The sequence below is a fragment of the Myodes glareolus genome, chromosome 5, assembly GCF_982192425.1.
Source record: "Myodes glareolus chromosome 5, mMyoGla1.1, whole genome shotgun sequence".
In the NCBI taxonomy this organism is placed as follows: domain Eukaryota; kingdom Metazoa; phylum Chordata; class Mammalia; order Rodentia; family Cricetidae; genus Myodes; species Myodes glareolus.
In genome coordinates, this window is record NC_142030.1 from 78,439,167 (window position 1) to 78,452,513 (window position 13,347).

Genomic DNA, 13,347 nt, shown 5'->3' on the forward strand with positions numbered 1-13,347 from the left:
CATCTCAAGGTCCGCCCAGAGCCGTTGCGGCTCAAGGGGCCGATGGGAGAGGCGGCGAACAGGGCCGCTTTCCTACTAGCAAACTCTCAACACCTGTGCCACAGCAAAAGCAGCTGTAAACAAACTCTCACAGACCCAGCCAACGACCCAATCACTTTAAAAATCTAAGGGCTTTTTGCATCTACCTCCCTGTGGATCCTGAAACATTAGATTTAAAACCAAATAGTTGTAAGCTGCCATGTGGTCACTGGGGAATTGAACTCACGACCCTTGGAAGAGCAGGCAGCATTCTTAACCCCTATGCTATCTCTTCAGTTCCTTATTCAGATGGAAAATCTCTCGGGCTAGTAGCCAGCATTGTTCGCCCCGCCTGTTGCCCCAGGCTGTTACCTAGGATCAGCACAGCTCAGCTCAGCCAAGCGGAACAGAAGCCACTCCAGCCTCAGAGCCCCTCACAGTTTCAGGCACATTGCAAGCCTTCTGACCTGGCAGCTTGTGGCACCGTTCTCATTCTCGGTACTGCTGTGATACCCTCCAGGCCAGGCACCAACTGAGCCTGCGCAATATGCCTCCCACCATAGCCACAGAGCAAAGCTCCGCTCCAGCCGCCCTCCAGCCCCAGCTGCACCCACTCAGAGCCCAAACCGGTGCACGGAGCAAAGCTGAACTCAGAGAAGCAGGCTTGAAAGGACCTCATTTAATCTTTAAGGGAATTTGGGCGTCGTTTAGTCTCTTTGGCTGCTTCCTGCTGTTATTGGGCCGCTGCATTTTAGGGGTATACATTACAACATTTCAGGAGGTCTCAGTGATTCAAACCACGTAAATCCCAAGTACACCCTTAGGCTCTCCCCCTCCGTGGAGACGAAAACAGAACCTCCCTCCCAAAACACCACATCCTCAGCAGTCTCCAAGTTCAAATATCCCTCTCCCATCCAGTACACAAAAGACAACATGAACAACACAACATAAAGCTTTTGACCCTGCAAATCAGCCCTCTCCCCCATCCTCACTCTCTTTTAAAATCACTGGGGGGTCCTTTTTAACTTATTTTCTTTTCTGTCTCCCCCATTCTTTACTGGAGGGTCCTTTTTAACTTATCTGGGTGCGCGCACAACCTCCCACTGCTGCTCAGTTTCTGATATGCTCTCTGGACTTTAGAACGTACCTCTCTGAGCACGCATGCCTGCAGTTCTGAATCCTCCTTGTGTCCAAGGGGTCTCCGGTGGTGCAAAGTTCTTCTTTTTCTTCCCGGGTATGGCACCAGATGTCCCACGCTACCGTCTCGCCAGCAAGAACGACGCAGGACACTTAGGATTCTTCTGCAGTAAAGCTTTATGCGTCTTGAGAGGGAGAGCATAAGCTTACATGGCGGAGACCCAGATAAGATGGAACCCATCCCTTATATAGGAAACAGACCCTGCTTTGGACGTGTCATTCTTTGATTGGTCAACTGCTCCCAGTCCCAGGTGAAACCTTGGGAGTAGTGGAAAATACCAACACATGTGAGCTTTCTAGCTCACCTGGCGGTGCAGCGCCATCTATGGTGGAGAGTGTGGTTGCGGCCCTCTACACTTCCTTATGATTGCTTTCATATATTTAGTAAATTTTCCCTGCACTAGAATTTCAAATTGATCCTGAAATTCTGTTCAATTATACCTGTTTCTTCTCCTATTCCATTTCTCAATCCCCTCTCCCATCTCCCTTCCCATGTTCTCATTCTCCCTTCAGTACGCTCAGTATCTATTCTATTTCTCATTTTCAGGGAGATCCATGTGGCCCTCCTAGTACCTTTCCCTATGCTTATCCTCTCTGGGTATGCATATTGTAGTTTAGTTATCATTTATTTAGTGGCTGATACTGAGATATAAGTGAATGCATGTTATTTTTATCTTTATGGTTTTGGGTTACCTCACAGGATGATTTTTTCTAGTTCCATCCATTTGTCTACAAATTTCATGAGGTCATTTTTTAAGAGCAGAGTAATAATTCATTGTGTAATCATATCAAATTTTCTTTATTTTTATATTGAGTATCATGTAGGCTGTTTACAATTCCTGGCTATTATGGCTAGAGCAGTTATGAGCATGTTTTAGAAAGTGTAAAACTTACAAAAATGTTTATTGTGGTAAAATAAACACCCTTTGAATATATGCTCTTGAGTGGTATAGTTGGAATTTGAAGTAGGTCAGTTTCTATTTTTCTGAGGAAATAAGTACCATACTATTTCCATACTGACTGTAAGTCTTCATTCCATCAAAAATTGAGGAGTGTTCTCTTTATTTCCTTTGCAAAGCATCTTTGCAAGCTTTCACTTGTATAATTGATCTTTGACATTGTGGCAGGTGAAAGATGAAATCTCAAAGTAGTTTTGATTTGTGTTTCCCTGATAGTTAAAGATGCCGAACATTTTTATGAGTTTCATAGCCATTCAAGTTCCCTCTGTTGGGGAATTCTCTGTTTGTATTTGTACCCCAGTTTTTGATTGGGTTATTTCGGTTTTTTATATCAAGTTTCTTGAGTTGATTATATATTTTAGATGTTCGTCCTCTGTCAGATATGTATTTGGCAAAAAAAAAATCTATTCCCTTTTAGGTAGTAGGTACTTTGCCTAAATTGATCGTGTCCCTTGCTGTACAGAAGCTTTTAAATTTCATGAGGTTTCATGTATTGATTGCTGATCTTAGTGCATTCATTAATGGTGTTTTCTGTTCAAAAAGTCCTCTTCTGTGCACTCAGTTTAAATATATTCCCTATTTTGTCTTCTATAAGATTCCATATACTTGGTTTTGTGTTAAAGTATTTGGAATTAAGGTTTGTAAATGCAGTCATACCGTTTGATCAGTACCATTTGTTGAAGATGCTGTTCCTTTCTCCAGTGATTCTGGCTTCTATTTTTTAACTTTTATTATTATTATCATTATTAAAAATTTTCACCTTCTCCCATTTTCCTCCCCTTCCCCCGTCCCCGGCCTCCCCCTCCCTCTGTAGTCCTAAGAGCAGGCAGGGTTCCCTGCCCTGTGGGAAGGAACAGGTCCTCTCCACTCCATCTAGGTCTAGGAAGGTGAGCATCCAAACTGACTAGGGTCTCACAAAGCCAGTGCAAGCAGTAGAATCAAAACCCAGTGCAATCGTCCTTGGCTCCTCAGTCAGCCCTCCTTGTCAGCCACGTTCAGAGAGTCCGGTTTGATCACATGCTCCATCAGTCCCAGTCAAGCTGGCCTTGATGAGTTCCCATTAGATCAGCCCCACCATCACAGTAGGTGGGCGCACCCCTCACGGTCCTGACTTCCTTGCTCATGTTCTCCCTCCTTCTGCTCCTCATTTGGACCTTGGGAGCTCAGTCCATGCTCCAATGTGCGTCTCTGTTTCTATTTCCATCCATCACCAGATGAAGGTTCTATGGTGATATGCAAGATATTCATCAGTGTGGCTATAGGATAGGGCCAGTTCAGGTTCCCTCTTCTCAGCTGCTCAAGGAACAAGCTGGGGACATCTCCTTAGACACCTGGGAACCCCTCTAGAGTTCAGTCTCTTGCCAACCCAAAAATAGCTCCCTTGATTAATATTTATACTTCCCTGCTCCAATATCCACCCTTCCTTCATCCCAATCATCCCATTCCTCTAAGCTCTCCCCATCCTTCCCATCTCACTTCTCTCTACTCATCTCCCCTTAAACCTACATCACCCCCTCCCTCAAGCTCTCAATTTTTGCCTGGCAATCTTGTCTACTTCCAATATCCAGGAGGATAACTACATGTTTTTCTTTGGATTCACCTTCCTATTAAGCTTCTCTGGGATCATGAATTATAGGTTCAACGTCCTTTATTAATGGTTAGAATCCACTAATGAGTGAGTACATACCATATTCATACTTTTGGGTTTGTGTTACCTTACTCAGGATAGTATTTTCTATTTCTATCCATTTACATGCAAAATTAAACATGTCATTGTTTTTTACCCCTGAGTATACTCTAATGCAGATATATTTCACACTTTCTTTTTCCATTCTTCCATTGAAGGGCATCTAGGTTGTTTCCAGGTTCTGGATATTACAAATAATGCTGCTATGAAAATAGTTGAACAAATGCTTTTGTAGTATGATAGAGCTTCTCTTGGGTATATTCCCAGGAGTGGTATTGTTGGATCCTGGGATCAGGTTGACCCTGATTTTCCTGAGAAACTGCCACACTGATTTCCAAAGTGGTTGCACAAGTTTATTCTCACCTGCAATGGATGAGTGTTCCCCTTACTCCACATCCTCTCCTGCAAAGGCTATCATTGGTGGTTTTGATTTTAGCCATTTTGACAGGTGTAAGATGGTATCTCAAAGTTGTTTTGATTTGCATTTCCCTGATAGCTAAGGAGGTTGAGCATGACCTTAAAAGTCTTTTGGCCATTTGAACTTCTTCAGTTGAGAATTCTCTGTTCAGTTCAGAGCCCCATTTCTTAATTGGGTTAATTAGCATTTTATAGTCTATTTTCTTGAGTTCTTTATATATTTTAGAGATCAGACCTTTGTCTGTTGTGGGGTTGTTGAATATCTTTTCCCAATCAGTAGGTTTCCGATTTGTCTTAATGACAGTGTCCTTTGCTTTACAGAAGCTTCTCAGTTTCATGACGTCCCATTTATTCAATGTTGCTCTTATTGTTTGTGTTACTGGGGTTATATGTAGGAAGTGGTCTCCTGTGCCCATATGTTGTAGACTACACCCCACTTTCTCTTCTATCAAGTTCAATGTGTTCAGATTAATGTTGAGGTCTTTAATCCATTTGGACTTGAGTTTTGTGCATGGTGATAGAAATGGATCAATTTTCATTCGTCTAAGATTGATATCCAGTTCTGCCAGCACCATTTGTTGAAGATGCTTTCTTTCTTCTATTGTATACTTTTAACTCCTTTGTCTAAAATCAGGTCTTCATAGGTTTGTGGGTTAATATCCTGGTCTTCTACTAGATTCCATTGGTCGACTTCTCTGTTTTTATGACAGTACCAAGCTGTTTTCATTACTGTAGCTCTGTAATAGAGTTTGAAGTCAGGGATGGTAATGCCTCCAGAAGTTCCTTTATTGTATAAGATTGTTTTGGCTATCCTGGGTTTTTTGTTTTGCCATATAAACTTGATTATTGTTCTCTCAAGATCTGTGAAGAATTTTGTTGGGATTTTAATGGGGATTGCGTTGAATGTATAGATTGACTTTGGTAGAATTGCCATTTTAACTGTGTTGGTCCTACCCATCCAAGAGAAAGGGAAGTCTTTCCATTCTGGCTTCTATTTTTATTTCCTGAAATATTTAGCTATATACAAATCTCAATAAAATCATTAAAATTAATAGACATGATATGGAGATTCAGGTTAGAATTTCAGAATACTCTCTGCTCATATAGAGGACTGCAATTTAAGTATCAACAACTATGTTAGAAAGCTTAGTACTATGTGTAACTCTAGCTCCAGAGGATTCAAATCACTTTGCTGATATTTTGAAGGCCCCCTTCATGCACATGAATACACATACAGAAAGGCACAGACAAGCATACAGACAAATAAAAAATCCTTTAAAAATATATTAATAAATAAGTAAAGTTACTGCAGTTTTTGTCCCTTCTTATTCCCATAAGAATTGTTTGACTTTCAAGATTAATATATTCCTGCAATGCAGTGTATTATTGAAAAGTTGGAAAGAAAATCTATATATTATTAAATTCAAGGAAGAGTTTAATTTCTTTCTTTATTTCTTCCTTGACCCAGGGGTGATTTAGTAGTTGACTGTTCAGTTTCCATGAGTTTGTTGGCTTCCTGGGGGGAGCATTGTTGTTGAATTCTAATTTTAGTCCATGGTGATCTGACAAGACACAGGTAGTTACTAATATTTTTTTGTATCTGTGGAAGTTTGCTTTGTTACCGAGTATGTGGTCAATTTTCGAGAAGGTTCCATGAGCTGCAGAGAAAAAGGTATATTCTTTCCTATTTGGGTGGAGTGTTCTATAGATGTCTGTTAAGTCCATTTGATTCAATACCTCCAATAGGTCTCTCAATTCTCTGTTTGGTTTCTGTCTGATTGACCTGTCCATTGGTGAGAGAGGAGTGTTGAAGTCTCCTACTATTAGTGCGTGTGGTTTGATGACCGCCTTGAGTTCTAGAAGAGTTTCTTTTACATATGTGGGTGCCTTTCTTTTACATATGTGGGAGCATAGATATTCAGGATTGAGACTTCCTCCTGATGAATTGTTCCAGTTATGAGTATGAAATGTCCATCTCCATTTCTTCTGATTGATTTTAGTTTGAAGTCGATTTTGTTAGATATTAGAATGGCCACGCCCGCTTGTTTCTTAGGTCCATTTGCTTGGAAAACCTTTTCCCAACCCTTTACTCTGAGTAAGTGTCTGTCTTTGTGGTTGAGGTGTGTTTCTTGTAAACAGCAGAATGTTGGATCCTGTTTTCGTATCCAATCTCTAAGTCTGTGCCTCTTTATAGGTGAATTGAGTCCATTGATATTAAGTGATATTAATGACCAGTGGTTGTTGACTCCGGTCATTTTTTTTTTTTTTTTAGGTAGTAGAGTGTACTTGTTTTTCTTCTTTGATTTGTGCTTGTGAATGGTCGCTAGATGTTCGAGTTATTGTAGGCCGTGTTGGGAATGTTGGATTCCATTGGTAGTGATTTTCCTTCTAATATTCTCTGTAAGGCTGGATTAGTAGCTACGTATTGTTTAAATTTGTTTATTATTATTCAATTAATAAATATATTAGTATTTATTTCTTTGTTCTCTTTTACCACATTATTCACAGTGCATTATAATTATTCATTTACTCATATTTCTTTCTTTGTATTACAAGACTTCTATCCAAACATAGCCATCATAATAAACATCACATCTCTTAAATAGTGTGAATAAATCAAATCTTACAATGTCCCAATGTAATGTGACATTTCTAAAGTATAACTTGATGTTCAAAACTCATGATTATCATGAATCTTAAATCCATCATCTCTTAGTGATTAAATCTGAAAATAAGCACAGCTATTTACATTTAATAAACAAAATGTTAAATATATTGGATTTTATTGAAGCATTTTGCTTTATGGTCCCTAAATTAAGTGGGAACTCCTCTAAAAAACATACATTAACCTTAAAGTAAATGAATTACTATCAACTTGTGCCTGACAAGTTCAGTACCTAAAAGTTGTGGTTTTAGTTAAATTTCACCAAAATATCACTTTGTATGCTATTAATAATAAATAAGTATTTTGGGTGCAGGAGAGTTGGGTCAGTGGTTAAGATCAATTCATGCGATTGCAGAAGACCCAAACTCCATCCCTAATCTCTGTATGGTGGTTCATCTCTATCTCTAACACCAGTTCTAGTGGATCCAATCCTCTCTTTTGACCTCTTCAGACACCAATAACAGACATGGTGCTCAGTACACGTGCAAGACAAGCACTCAATAACTCAGAAAATGACTGGGCAACGGTGGCACATGCCTTTAATCCCAGCACTCTGGACGCAGAGGCAAACAGATCTTTGTGAGTTAGAGGCCATTCTGTTGAACAGACTGAGTTCCAGGTCAGTCACCAAAACTACACAGAGAAACCCAGTCTTGAAAAAAGAACCGGAAAATAATTTAAAAAATATTTTTAAAAAGTGTTAGAAAAGATCAACAGTGAAGATTAAAACAGCATCTGAAAGGGTATTCAGAAAAGCACTCCTACAATCAAGAACCTCAACAGTTACAACTTCAGGAGAACGTATCAGACATTTATCAATATATTCAGCATTTTCACCCTTATGTTTCTTTTATTTGCAAAGACTGCACACATAAAAATTTGTACTTTATGATAACTTATAATACTAATATTTAATAACTTGTTTTTGCCAACTTCTTCAAAAATCTCGGTATCTGCAAAATGTAGAATAAACTTCTTATCTAAGCCTCACCTTTTTAAAGATAAGGGAAAAAATCATCTCCAGAGGTCGCAATCTTTTTCTATAATGTATTTTTTGAATTATTTTTTGATGATTTCATTCTTTCAGGCTGTTAAAGTTCCTTGGAAGCATAAAATGAAATATAAGTGCTCTGAGATCAGCAAATGAAGTCACTTTATTTACTCACAAACTTCAAGGAGTCATAATGGAATTTGTATTGGGCACACATAGTGAGTCCAATTTAGGTTGCAGAGAAAAGGAGGAATTTTCTAACTAGATACATGTTTTAAAGTATAAGTTATCATTTTAAAACATGGCATAATATATTTATAAAAGACTGCCTTATACCTCAGCTCCCATGGTCATGAAGCTTTCATGTGGTAGATTCCTGGACTTTTCTAAAACCATGTAAGCCACTTAACAGAATTAAAAGCAGAAAAATAGCAAATATAAGCATGCACAAAAACACAGTGACATTCTTTTGCCGTTCAAAAGCTAGAAGATAATTACTGAATGCCTTTTGTAAGCCCCTAAACAACAGAACTGCACAATAACAAAAAATTGTAAGTTGAAAACATTAGCCAACAAATGTTTGGGTATAAATTATTCCAATTCTTAATTATGCTATTCCAATACTCAAATTCTCTACTCATTCTCTCCTCATTGCATATATGACTTCAGTCAATAATGTTCAATATTACAAAATATACTACAGATCATAAATTGGTCAAATCTGACTTCAGACATTCATATGAATTAATAATTTTATACTTTGTGCATATCCACTTTGTACCTTCTGGTTGAAAAGAAGGCCAGACCATGAGCCTTACAGATATAAAGCCGCAGCTGTTCTCAGCATCGTGGATTACTTTATAAAGAGTGTAAATGAATGAGCTGGTTTCAAGCAACAGATATCACAACAATGTACCTTCTTACAAATTCTTTTGTTTTTAATTTATTTTTACTTTTGAAATATTATTTATAATTTTTCTTTCTTCTTTTCCTCTCTTCATACCATCCCACATACTCCTCCATGACTACTTTTAAACTTGTGGATTTTTTGTTTGTTTTTTTTTTTGTTTGTTTGTTTTTGAGACAGGGTTTCTCTGTGGGTTTGGAGCATGTCCTGGAACTAGCTCTTGTAGACTAGGGTGGCCTCGAACTCACAGAGATCTGCCTGCTTCTACCCCCCGAGTGCTGTGGCTTTTCGTTTAACAGATTGTCTTGTATGCATATGTATTAACATGAATATTCCTAAATAAAAGCTGTTAAGTCTGTATAATGCTATGTGTATGTGTGTCTTCAGGACAGACTCCTTTCGATGAACAACCAGTTCATATGTTCTCACCTTTCCTGTTCTCAGCTTTCCTCAGTTTCTACAATTCTTTGCGTAATACTGAGACCCCATGGGTTTTCTCCATCCAGTTTGGCAACCATCGGTGCCATATTCTGCCATTGTTAATTACTAAACCCACATCAGGATAAAATATTAAATGTGATGTGGTATATAGTGACAAGAAGAAAATATAGCAATATTAGCTATATAACTTTCCTAAAATCATGTGCAATCCCCTCCTTATGTTATCATATCATGATAAATATCACACTCAATCCAACAATCCCATTTCTGTTTTAGTACAATCTTTTCTTGGTTCTGGCTTCTATCAACATTCCAGGAGAAATTGATGTCAACATTTGTTATTTTACAGGTTCCTCATCCTCACTGAAAAGGTATTTGAAAAAAACTTTGCACCTCAACTGAACATATACAAATGTTCATATAATTATTACCTGATAAATACATTACTGCTACTTAGGTAGTGGGAGGAACTGTAAGTAACTAGAGAAGATTTTCAGAGGATGCTCCATTTACAGAATATAATTGATACCGCTGATGAGCAGTAAACAGAGCTGTCCACAGCTTCCTGCTTCTTCTTTATCTATGACCAAGTTTCTGCCTATGACTTTCTCACACTTCACAGAAGTTAATCTTTGTTTCAAATACTCCAAATTTCTAGTAAGAGGGTTAAAAAAGGAAACCTCTCAATTTGTTTTATTACAAAAATAAATGACTAGTGAGTCAAGCTATTGCTACCACTAAAAAATGACCCACCGTGGTTTTCTTTTTTTTACTCTTAACATTTTATTTCTGAAATGATGAGATATATGTTTCACAATTTTTCTGAAAAGACATTGAAAGTATTACATTAACTTCACTCTCTCTTTTTAAGAAGCCAGTTTGTTAAGTTTGAAATAACCCACATACTTAGTATGCAATGCATATCTGCCCCAATGAACAGTGATCTGTATATTATTTGTCATTCAACTAGGTGCTCAAAAAAAGTTATTTGCAGAGACTTCATTGTTAGAAATATTTACCAAAACCAGATGGAGTGTCATGCATTCTTAATCCCAATAATCAGAGGCAGGCCTGGTCTACATAGTCAGTTTCATGACTATCAGAACTACATAGTAAAACCCTGTCTCATAAAAAACAAACCAAAACAAAACATAAAAAATGAAAAATGTTTAACAACATCCATGTCTTATTATAAATATTGTTTTAAAAATTAATCAGTGATTAAGCACCAATATAAGACAGCAAGCCACAGTTTTCAATTTACAGCCAAGTCGTCCTACTTCAGTTGGTACCACTCCTTTCTGGTGACTAAGCATTCAAATATATGAGCCTATGGAGGTCATTCTTATACAAAGCCCCATTATTATAAAACCACAATGTTTTGATTGATCGACTGATTTACGGGAAACCATTTTTCTTACAGCATCCTTCCCTCACAAAGCTTAATATTGCGTCTGCCAAATGTATCTAAATCTCATCACTAACCAAGCACAAAATGCTTCCACACCATTAAGAAATTTAGTACATTAGACTATAATATTTTTTATTTTTTTTTTGTTTTGCAAACAAAATTTATGGTTGTCATCAATTCTAAACTTCTGTCAGTCTTTTGCTGCATCATAGGTAATAATTGGAAGCCTGGTTCAGGAACAATGTTAGGAAGATTTGGTGTCCAACATGGTTTTCTATGATAGCCTGAATTTGTGGGTAGAGTCACTAAGTATCCTATTACTAACACTAGTCCAGTTGTTGATTAACTGCATTTCTAAATAACGTGTGTGTGTGTGTGTGTGTGTGTGTGTGTGTGTGTGTGTGTGTGTGAAACTTTGATTGTAAAGGAATCTCTTTCTTTTCAGTTATGTAGTGAAGTTTCATTTTTGTTGGACTCAGTTGAATAGATGACCAGGCTCAACAATTTCACCAGTCATACCATCTTCCATGTATTCACAAGCATAATATAATTATGCAAAATATCAATTTTGACAGTAACATTAAATATTCTTTAGTATTTTAAACTAATCCTAAATTTCAATTGGAATGGTGATGCATACATTAACTCTAAACCTTTCACATTATGCATCACTGTTAATTGTCTTAAGCTACCTTAATTTTAAGTCAATTAAGCATTTTAACAATGTCAGTTGAATACAGTATAATGTTTACAAGAGTAAATATATGTGGTAAGGTAGGAGGAAACAAAGCGGGATGGGTTACAAGACATCAGCTGTCAAAACAGTTAAGAGAAATAAGTTCTAGTGTTCTGTGATACTACAGAAATAGTACGACTTGCAGTAAATGATTGCATATTGTATTTTTTTTTTGCATTTCTATGTATCTGGAAGAAACATTGGGAGAATGCTTTTGCTTCATGGTCCAGAGGGTTTCAGTCATCTAGGAAGATTTAAGAAGTTATCTGGAACATGCTTGTTCATAAAGCTCATAGTTATGTGGTGCAGTTCTGGTAGGGAGTACCTCTGACCTATGCTTGAGTTCTTTAAAAAAAAGACACAGAACTATGTTCCATGGAACTACTAAAATTTTTCTTTTGATCTTGCCTAACTGTAGAGACAAACGGTACAAATAATTTTTCATATCTTGCATACAGAAATCATAATATACACAGGGTTTAGTTTTTCTCCATCATCTTGAGGAGCATTGCTGACTGTGTTTTAACTTTCCTGGTCTTTGTATAAAGATTAATCTAGTACTGTGAGAGTCTCTTCATTTGCATGGAAACTACATTTTAACACTGTCAAATAAGCAGATCTTAAACAAATATTCCTAAACATTTTAGATGGGGACTAGAAATTATGGGAAAAGAAACTGTTACCTTAGGGTTTGAATTATATCTGTCAAAATCTTTCTGTTGAGGAGGGAAATATTTTAAGGTCCAAAGAGGTGTACAGAAAAGAAGTCAATTTGCTTCTCCTCATAACACTGCTTCAACATAACAGACAAGCAACAGAATTTGTTTAGCAAACTAGAGATCTTGAAATACACAAATGCCATACTAATGAGATTAAGTGTGGTTCTGAATCCCTGAAAGTACACTCTGCTTTTAAATAGGCAAAGTAAGTTATTTTAATAGATACACTAATAAAAAAAGGGGAGAACTTTCAATTTATACAAAGTGCTCTGCTGAAGTCTGTACTTAAATGCTTCTAGGGCTCTCTCTGCTACTTGGGTAGCAATTAATCATGATTGTAGTGTAAGGCTGTTTAATAATCACAAGTCATTAAAGAGAGCCTGCTGTGTATGTATCATAGAATGCACATTCTATTTGTGTATTGATTGATATAGTTTTTTTTATCATAATTTAAGAAGAATGGTGGATACACATGCAGAGACATACAGCTTGTTCTAGATATAAGGTGGTTTAGAAAATATCTATGGGATGACTCAAAATTTCTGAAACACTGAAAAGATAGTCAAATGACAATGCTCAGAATATGTTTCATAAGTAAATATTTATTCATTACTTTCTTAAAGACAGGTTAAGGCACTTTAAAAGAGAATTCTTAAGTGACTAAAAAATATTAAGATGAATTTTAGAAAAATCTATAGTTGCAAAATTATAATTTTACCTTAGGCACAGATAACACAAATCTGTTCATCAGCCTCATTTAACAACAGAATATTCCAGTGTACAGGATAATATTGATTAGTTCTTTGAAAGATGAACTCATATAATTACATTACATAGTTGTTATTTTTTAAAAGTTTTACAATGATAAAAATTCGCTTTTCTGTTTCTACCCTATTGCAAATTGAATTTTATTTATTTTTTGTGTTTTTTTTATTTATTAAAAATTTCCACCTCTTCCCCGCCTCCCTTTTCCCTCCCCCTCCCCACCTCCCTCTCCCCACCTTCCCCTCCCCACCTCCCCCTCCAACCCTAGTCTTAAGAGCAGTCAGGGTTCCCTACCCCATGGGAAGTCCAAGGTCCTCCCCCATCCATACGGGTCTTTAGAGGTGAACAGCCAAACAAACCAGGCTCCCACAAAATTAGACCATGCAGCAGAATTATATCCCAATGCCATTGTCGTTGGCTTCTCAGTCAGCCTT